Raw genomic sequence first — 10,542 nt, forward strand, 5'->3', positions numbered from 1 at the left:
TTGTGGGTGGTGCTTTCAAGACTCTGTTCAGGCATCCCCTCCTCCGGGAAGCCTCCCCCAATGGCCCTGCCTGGGGCTCTGCTGATGTCCACTCTAACCTGGCAAGATGCACCCCATTTTTTGATGTCGTGGCATGCCTGTCTCCTCTACCAGACCATGAGATGACTGGGGATGGGGACTGTGGCTTACCCACTGTGTCTGCCTGTCCTGTCCCAAGGCGGGAACTCAGTAATGATTTGTTGAATGAATGAGAAATAAGAGAGAGAAAGAGGAAGAGGCTCTTTTTGCTCTGCTCTTCAAACCCAGGGAGACAGGGGCCAGTGCATCCTTCACTAAGGAAGAGAGAACCAGAGAGGGGAACCGCCGGTGTCCCATCCCAGGAATAAAAGCTCTGAATAGGGAACCTGGAACTTGCACCTCGGTGAGCTTTCCCGGGGGGAGTGACTGCCATCTGCCATGGTTTCCAAGTGATAATAAATGATCAACCCTTTGCACGAGGAACGTATCAGCCTGTCTTCAGGACAGCCGGAGAGGAGGAGCAGGGAGTCAGCGCCTGCCAGCCCTGGAGAGGCATTTCCGAGGCAAAGCCCTGGACGTGGTTTAAAGAGGGGAGGAAAGAGACAGAGGAGGGCTCAAAGGCCTGCGCCTGGGAGGGAGAGAAGAGCTGAGAGAACTTAGAGGCTGGGAGGTTTAAAAACAGGGCCCTGAAGAACTGCGTGGGGAGCTGTTTTACCAGATGCCAGAGAGTTTGGGCCCTTGGGCAAACCTGGAGAGAATGTCTGAGACCTGGCAGTGGCTAAGGGAATTAGGCCTGCCTTGGAAGAAGAGGCAAAATGGGAAAGAGTCTTCAGAAATCAGAGCTCCTAAGTCTTATTTTACATGCCAACTCTGATCAGCTGGTCGAGGCGCACAGGACTGTGAAACTGAGGAGAAACTTAGGCCACCACCAGACCATTGAAAAGGGACATGGAGACTGTCAGGCGTCTATCATCCGCCATTTGCCTGCCTCTCGCCTGTCCATCACCTGCCTTACACCTATCCATCACCCAATGCACGAGGTTCACCTTCTGATCGTCCGACAACTGTCAGCAAACTGATCGCCGACCGCCAGTGGAGCACCAGCTGCCTGCTGTTGCCTGGAAGTTCACTGTTACAGTACCTGCACGTTTGATTACACGTGGCTGCTGCCATTTTGAGATAACAGCCCGGCCCTGTAGGACCCCTGGCCGGACTGACTGAACCCCATCTCCAGGATCCCTCAACCCAACCGATCACTCTCTGCCTCTGGGGCCCTCACATTGACTGACTGCTCCCTGCTGCCAGGACTCCCAGACCAACTGACTGTGCCCTATCACCAGGAACCCAGACCGACTGATTGCACCCGGCCTCCAGGATCCCACAACCACACCAAACACACCTGACCTCCAGGACCCCTGCCTGACCAACTGCATCCCACCTCCAGGACCTCCAGCTGACCACATCCACACCCTGAGCTGCAGCTCCCCGTTTGCCAACACATTTGGAAGCCAGAGCGGCCATCTTGGATAATCCTGGAAGCCATAGCTCCGATCTTTAGGTGGGGCAAATCCCATCCTGAGACGCCTGCTGGAGACTTGAATCTCATTGTCAGGTACCTCTCATGCATCAGGCTACTGAACACTGGGAGGTATCATTACTATATGACTGTTATAGTGTAGATTTTCTTTTTTCTCCTTATTGAAAATTTTAAGTTTTTATTTCTTTACTTTTCTTGCTTTCTTTTCGTTTTGTTTACCTGTTCCCTCAGAGTCTCTTTCTCCCTTTTTTTGCATGCTAACATCCAATTTCTTTTGATTACACTCTCACCCTTTCTATTATCTAGAATTTCTGTATATCCTTTTCTTATCCCATTAACAGCCACATTCTACATCCCTCTGCATCCTCTTTGTCCTCCATTAGAAACTGCAGACCTTATTGCAAATCTGTTTGTTTTACTGAAGATAATATTTGAACTCATTCTATTTATTATGACAATGTTTTTATTGTCCTCATAAGGGCTATTTGTCTAGGATTGCATAGTGTCTGAATTGGGCACTGCTAATATTGATCTCCCCTTAAAGAAAGGGTTTTGGAAACCTATAGGGCCACTATAAGCCTATAGGGGGAAATCTGCAATACCCCAGATCTACACTGCTAAAGGGGAAGATACATGAACAACATGAAAAAACAAGGGAAGAAAATGATCCAAACAAATCTAGATTCTATATTAATAGAATCCAATGACAGTATGTTAGAAGAAACGTCAGAAAAGGGCTTCAGATTATACATGATTAAGATGATTCGTGAAGTAAAGGATGAGATAAGAGAGCAAATGCAGGCAATGAATGATAATACCAATAAGCTGAAAGAGCACCTGCAGGAAGCAAAAGATCATTTCAACAAAGAGATAGAGATTCTCAAAAAAAAAAACCCAAATGGAAATCCTTGAAATGAAGGAGACAATAAACCAAATAAAAAACTCAATGGAAAGCATCACCAAAAGACTACACCACTTGGAAGACAGAACCTCAGACAATGAAGACAAAATATTCAATCTTGAAAATAAAGTTGCCCAAACAGAGAAGATGGTAAGAAATCATGAATAGAATCTCCAAGAACTATGGGACATCATGAAAAGACCAAATTTAAGAATTATTGGGATTGAGGAAGGCACAGAGATACAAACCAAAGGAATGAACAACCTATTCAATGAAATAATATCAGAAAATTTCCCAAACCTGAAGAATGAAATGGAAAATCAAATACAAGAGACTTACAGAACACCAAATGCACAGAATCACAGCAGATCCACACCAAGGCACATTATAATGAAAATGCCTAACATTCAAAATAAAGATAGGATTTTGAAGGCCACAAGAGAAAAGCATCAGATTACATATAGGGGGAGACCAATATGGATAGCAGCCAACTTCTCAACCCAGACTCTAAAAGCTAGAAGGGCCTGGACCAACATATTTCAAGCTCTGAAAGAACATGGTTGCCAACCAAGAATCCTATACCCAGCAAAACTAACCTTCAGATTTGAAGATGAAATAAAATCCTTCCATGACAAACAAAAGTTAAAAGAATTTACAAATAGAAAGCCTGCACTACAGAATCTTCTCAACAAAATATTCCATGAGGAAGAAATGAAAAACAACAATGGAGGTCAGCAAAGGGAGGAACTACCTTAGAGAAAAACCACTCAAAGGAGAAACCAAGCCAACTTAAAAACCAAAAACAAGCCAAATGACTGGGAATACAAATCATATCTCAATAATAACCCTGAACATTAATGGCCTAAACTCATCAATCAAAAGACATAGACTGGCAGAATGGATTAAAAAGAAAGACCCAACAATATGCTGCCTGCAAGAGACTCACCTCATAGAAAAAGACATACACAGACTAAAGGTGAGAGGATGGGAAAAAACCTACCACATACATGGACTCAGTAAAAAAGCAGGGGTTTCCATCCTTATATCAGATAAAGTGGACTTCAAGCCAAAGTTAGTCAGAAGGGATAAAGAAGGACATTTCATACTGCTTAAGGGAACCATAAATGAGGAAGACATAATGATAGTAAATATTTATGCCCCAAACAATGGTGCATCCCTGTACATCAAACAAATCCTTCTCAATTTCAGGAATTACATAGACCACAACACAATAATTCTGGGTGACTTTAACGCACCGCTGTCACCTCTAGATAGATCTTCCAAACAAAAACCAAACAAAGAAACCATAGAACTCAGTAACACAATCAATAACCTAGACTTAATAGACATATATAGAATATTCCATCCATCAATGAGAGGATTCACTTTCTTCTCAGCAGCACATGGAACCTTCTCGAAAATAGACCATATGTTATGCCACAAAGCAGCCCTTAGGAAATGAAAAAAAATAGAGATACTGCCTTGTGTTCTATCAGATCATAATGGACTGAGAGTAGAAATCAATGACAAAATAAAAAACAGAAATTACTCCAACACCTGGAGACTAAATAATATGCTATTGAATGAAACATGGATAACAGAAAACATCAGGGAGGAGATAAAAAAAAATTCTTAGAGGTCAATGAGAACGGCAATACAACATATAAAAATCTCTGGGACTCCATGAAAGCGGTACTAACAGGAAAATTCATTGCATGGAGCGCATTCCAGAAAAGAATGAAAAGTCAACAATTAAATGAACTAACATTACAGCTCAAAGCCCTAGAAAAAGAAGAACAGAATAACAGCAAAAGTAGTAGAAGATAGGAAATAATTAAAATCAGAGCTGAAATCAATGAAATTGAAACAAAAGAAACAATTCAAAAAATTGACAAAACAAAAAGTTGGTTCTTTGAGAAAGTAAACAAAATAGACAAACCCTTAGCCACACTAATAAAGAGGAGAGAGAAAACTCAAATTACTAAAATTCATGATGAAAAAGGAAATATCACGACAGATACCACTGAGATACAGAACATAATGAGAAGCTACTTTGAAAACCTGTATTCCAACAAAATAGAAACTACTGAACACATTGACAAATTTCTAAAGACATATGCTCCTCCCAAACTGAACCAGGAGGACATACACAATTTAAACAGATCAATATCAATCAATGAAATAGAAGCCATTAAAAACCTACCATCCAAGAAAAGCCCAGGACCAGAAGGATTCTCAGTCGAGTTCTACAAGACCTTCAAAGAAGAACTCATTCCAATACTTCTCAAAGTATTCCAGGAAATTGAAAAAGAGAGTACCCTACTGAACTCATTCTATGAAGCTAATATCACCCTCATACCCAAACGAGGCAAAGACACATCAAGGAAAGAAAATTTTAGACCAATATCCTTGATGAATATAGATGCAAAGATCCTTAACAAAATATTGGCAAACCGTCTCCAAAAACATATTAAGAAAATTGTGCACCACAATCAAGTGGGGTTCATCCCTGGAATGCAAGGATGGTTTAACATCCATAAATCAATAAACGTAATCCATCATGTCAATAGACTTAAGGATAAGAATCATATGGTTATTTCAATTGATGCAGAAAAAGCATTGGACAAAATACAACACCCCTTCATGCTCAAAACACTAGAAAAAATAGGGATAGTAGGAACATACCTGAACATTGTAAAGCCTATTTATGCTAAGCCCAAGACCAACATCATTCTTAATGGCGAAAAACTGAAACCATTCCCTTTAAAAACGGAACAAGACAGGGATGTCCTCTTTCACCACTTCTATTCAACATTGTCCTCGAAACTCTAGCCAGAGCAATTAGGCAGACTAAAGAAATTAAAGGGATACGAATAGGAAAAAAAGGCACTGAAGCTGTCACTATTTGTGGATGACATGATTCTATATTTAAAGGATCAAAAAAACTCCTCCAGAAAACTTCTAGACCTCATCAATGAATTCAGCAAAATAGCAGGCTATAAAATCAACAAGCATAAATCTAAAGCATTTTTATACGCAAGTGACAAAACAGCTGAAAGGGAAATGAGGAAAACAACTCCATTTGCAATAGCCTCAAAAAAAAAAAAAAAAGAAAAACTTGGGAATCAATCTAACCAAAGAGGTAAAAGATCTCTACAATGAAAACTACAAAACATTGAAGAAAGAAATTGAGGAAGACCTTAGAAGATGGAAAGATCTCCCATGTTCTTGGATAGGCAGAATTAATATTGTCAAAATGGCCATACTACCAAAAGTGCTATACAGATTCAATGCAATTCCAATTAAAATCCCAATGATGTACCTTACAGAAATAGAGCAAGCAATCATGAAATTCATCTGGAAGAATAAGAAACCTAGAATAGCTAAGGCAATCCTTAGCAGGAAGAATGAAACAGGGGGTATTGCAATACCAGAACTTTAACTATACTACAAAGCAATAGTAACAAAAACGCATGGTATTGGCACCAAAATAGACAGGTAGATCAATGGTGGTACAGAATAGAGGACATGGACACAAACCCAAATAAATACCATTTTCTCATACTAGACAAAGGTGCCAAAAATATGCAATGGAGATAAGATAGCCTCTTTAACAAATGGTGCTGGGAAAACTGGAAATCCATATGCAACAGAATGAAACTAAACCCCTATCTCTCACCCTGCACAAAAATCAAGTCACAATGGATCAAGGACCTTGAAACCAGACCAGAGACCCTGCATCTTACAGAAGAAAAAGTAGGTCCAAATCTTCACCTTGTTGGCTTAGGATCAGATTCCTTAACAGGACTCCCATAGCACAAGTAATAAAAGCAAGAATCAAAACTGGAACAGATTCAAACTAAATGTCTTTCTCTCAGCAAAGGAAACTATCAGCAATGTGAAGAGAGAGCCTACAGAGTGGGAGAATATCTTTGCCACTCATACTTCAGATAGAGCACTAATTTCCAGAATCTATAAAGAACTCAAAAAACTCTACACCAAGAATACAAATAACCCAATCAACAAATGGGCTAAGGATATGAACAGATGCTACACAGAAGAAGATCTACAGACAATCAACAAACATATGAAAAAATGTTCACCATCTTTAGTAATAAGAGAAATGCAAATCAAAATTACACTAAGATTCCATCTCACCCCAATTAGAATGACGATTATCAAGAATACAAGCAACAATAGGTGTTGGCGAGGATGTGGGGAAAAAGGTACACTCATACATTGCTGGTGGGGATGCAAATTAGTGCAGCCACTCTGGAAAGCAGTGTGGAGATTCCTTAGAAAATTTGGAATGGACCCACCATTTGACCCAGTTATCCCACTCCTCGGCCTATACCCAAGGGACTTAAAATCAGCATACTACTGAGATAGAGCCACATCAGTGTTCATGGCTGCTCAATTCACAATAGCCAGATTGTGGAACCAACCTAGATGTCCTTCAATTGATGAATGGATAAAGAAACTGAGGTGTATATATATATATAATGGAATATTACTCAGCTATAAAGAATAATAAAATCATGTCATTTGCAGGCAAATGGATGAAATTGGAGAATATCATGCTAAGTGAGATAAGTCAATCTCAAAAAGCCAAAGGACAAATGATCTCGCTGATAAGCGGATGATGACACATAATGGGGGGTGGGAGGGGGGCAAGAATGAAGGAGGGACTGTATAGAGGGAAAAGAGGGGTGGGAGGGGTGGGGGGAAGGAAAAAATAACAGAATGAATCAAACATCATTACCCTATGTAAATGTATGATTACGCAAATGGTGTGCTGTTACTCCATGTACAAACAGAAACAACATGTATCCCATTTGTTTACAATAAAAATAAATTAAAAAAAAAAGAAAAGAAAAGGGGCATGGATAACGATTAATCACCTCTCATAGGTGCAGGTAGGAAGGAATGGGAAAGGACCTAGGAATCGAAAGGGAGGAGGGAAGAAGTGGGGTGGGGAGGCTAAGAGGTTGTGTTGAATGACTTAAATTTGTGTACATTCGCACAAATACCAGGAGCTCTGTCACCAGACAAGAACCCACCTTCTGGGATCTAACTGCCTCCCACTAGGCCCCACCTCTTAAAGGTTCCACATCTCCCAGTCCCTGCACATCAAGGACCAGACCTCCCGCACATGAACTTCCAGAGGACAAACCACAGCCAAACCACGGCACTAGGGAATGAAGCCGAGGTGTCCCCTTGGGTGTTCATGAGGGGTAAAGTAGAAAGTCCAAGAGGGATCAAAATGAAAACAAGTCAGGCCAGAATGGGATATCCCAGTGTGCTGAGAGGAGTGTTCACCAACGTCATGCGACAGAACGATTCACTGGGAGCCCTGTGCTAATGTCCCCAAGCGGAGTTCTCCATTGTGGGACTTCTCAGGACCTCTAAAGAGATGTCATGCCTTGTCTCTCGGAGGGTGAGAGGGTTTGCAGGGCTCCATATCCCATGGGACCATGCTCCTCAGAACATTCTTTGGAAAATGCTGAAATAAAAGCAGCATTTAGAAAGGCATGTTCCTTGGGAACTAGAAATGAAAACTGTGAGGACCGACAAACATGGCTTTCTCTCAGCAAGGAAAGAGGAGAAACAGAGAAGATGCACAGACAGCGGACAAAAAGAAGGAGGCGTTCAACCGGGAGAAGGAGGAAAGCAGAGTCTTAGAGAGACACATCAGGACAGAGGCCTCTGGATGACCAGCCAGCCAAAGGGTCACCACGTGCAGGAGGTTTGGTTACTTCTGTCATCACCGCGGTCACTGTCATCAGCAGAGATGCTGACCAGTCCTGCGGGTTCACTACTTTGCAGACCCTGTATTATGTCTTCCATTGATATGATGTTATTTTATTCCCATTTTACAAACGAGGAAATAGAGCAAGGGAATTTGCCCAGAGTCAGGCTTATAAAGCTTATAAGTGGCACACATGGACTTAATCCTGTGCCTGACCCAGAGCCCGTGTCTTTGTGACTGCGAAGCTCTACTTTGAGCTATGTTCAGTGGGCGGGGGGGATCTGGAATTTCATTACATAATACAAAAGGGGCATGGTACAGGAGGCAAAGGAAAAGGCAAAACCGACCCACCAACCACAGCACTTTGGATATTTGACTGTAGGGAGCCAAACAGCTACGGGGCCAATCTCCACAGCACATCCAGCTGTTGAGATACCGTCATATTCTCTTTCTCTCATTTTACTGTTTACTATCCCTACTTAACTTATGTCACAAATTCTGTACCAGATTCTTTTGGGCTTATCCAATGTATTACACTTGCTGGTAAAGTGAACATAGGACGTTTTCTGCATGTGAAGCACTTTCAACCTGAACACTATGACTACTGTACCCACGATAAAACACCCAGAGATTTCCACAGCTGCCAGTTCTCTTGAGTATGGGAGCTCTCAGAACAGTTTCCTAGAACAGATTCCAAAAACATGAATCACAACTTAATTAAGTCATTTGTGGCTCAGAAACATACCTGCACTCAATGCTAGCATTTACCCACGTCTTATTCAAAAGCTAATCTCTATGCTTAAAATGACGCAAATAGTAAACCATCCCATTTTGGAGAGAGAGGGGAAATAAAACCAGGTCTGCAAACATAGTCCAGGATATGAAAACCTTGCACATTGAGTAGCTTGGATTTGTAGCAATGGGCAAAAGGAGAAAAAGAAAGAAAGTTTCTGTTTGAATGCTACAAATACAAGCTGGGGGACTCTGCAGGCAAAGTTCCTGTAGACAGACTGACACTTCTGATTGACTTCCTTGCGTCTGTAGCAAAATAAAGGACTGCTATAGACTGGCCAGGTTAGAATGGAGAGACAGCATGCTGCTCCTAAATTTCTCTAATTACCTGATTAATGGTGAGGGTAGGACTTTGTTCTCCTTGGTCCAGTAGAGCTGTGAGCAGAGAATGCAAATCGCGACTGACCCAGGGCTACTGCCCTTCACGCTGCTTCCGTTGCTTCTAAGATCTCATTGGAAATCTCAAAGGGCTAGAGAGCCCCAAGGCCTCTATTAAGTTTCCAGAAGAACATCCCTCCCCGCCCCGCACCCCCCTTTGCTTGCGTTGACTTTGGATGGCTCGGGTTTCTTCCTCTCCTGCGCGGAGCAGCTGGGAACCCAAGCGTTGTGCTGGCAGTCAGGCAGCCACTGAAACACTTCCAGATGTGCTCGCAGGGCGGGCCAGCTCGGATGGGACAGACTTCCCCTTAGTATCATCCCACAGTCTGCTTGCAAATCGTATCTAAAATATGGCTGTTCTAGAGAAAAAGAATCAAACCCAGAGAAGAGCAAATGCGTGGAGAGTGAATTTCTACTACACGATGGGTCTAAGATGAACTTTGAAAGAGAAGGGAACAGTAAGTCCATGCTGGTTTGGGGAGTCTTCGCAGCCTCTCGCTGCTCCTGAAATCTCCTGCTCATTGAAATGCTGTCCCTCTGCAAATCAAAACCCAGACAACAACTATGGTCTCGGTCTACCAAGGCATGATAATGTCAGAAGTTTCAAGATGGAGTGTCTTGTGCCTGAACTTTAAGAGGAACCAGTTAGGGATTTGACATCAATGACAATCTGTGCTGTTCTGTATTTCTGCCATTGATTCTCAGGAATCCAGGAAATGGTACCCAGCACACTTTGCCTGGGATCGTAGAACTGATTCTGTAGCGATCTCTCTCCTCTTCCTAGATCATACAAGGAACTAAAGTTCCCCACTCTCTGCTTCCTCTAACAGAAACAGGATATAAGACACACTGTAATTTTAAATGTTCCTAGTAGCCACCTTAAGAAAAGTGCAAAGAAATAAAATTGATTTTAATAATGTATTTTATTTTATACAAGATAAGCAAAATATCATTTTATTATGCAATCATATAAAACATTATTAACAAGATTTCACTTTTTAAATATTTATTTATTTATTTATTTTGGGGGGTATTGGGGATTAAACTCAAGGGGCTCCCGACCACTGAGCCACATCCCCAGCATTATTTTGTATTTTATTTAGAGACAGGGTCTCACTGAGTTGCTTAGCACCTTGCTTTTGTTGAGGTTGGCTTTAAACTCATGCT

General features: G+C 41.8%; 1 protein-coding gene across 3 annotated transcripts in view; it reads right to left on the minus strand.

The window, feature by feature from the left end:
• The window catches only part of GLT8D2 (glycosyltransferase 8 domain containing 2), a 37,739-nt gene extending 27,562 nt beyond the window's left edge, over positions 1-10,177 (minus strand). The window contains exons 1-2 of one of the 3 annotated variants that reach the window (XM_079142885.1): positions 9,326-10,177; positions 8,820-8,886 (exon numbers count right to left, since the gene is read on the minus strand). The gene's annotated coding sequence lies outside the window, so the exon portion shown is untranslated. Of the gene's footprint in view, positions 1-8,815; positions 8,887-9,325 lie in introns of all 3 variants that reach the window. The other 2 variants (XM_079142886.1, XM_079142884.1) reach the window with 2 other exon arrangements.
• Positions 10,178-10,542: the final 365 nt, after the last annotated feature.

Source organism: Sciurus vulgaris (genome assembly GCF_902686455.1).
Source record: "Sciurus vulgaris genome assembly, chromosome: 5".
In the NCBI taxonomy this organism is placed as follows: Eukaryota; Metazoa; Chordata; class Mammalia; order Rodentia; family Sciuridae; genus Sciurus; species Sciurus vulgaris.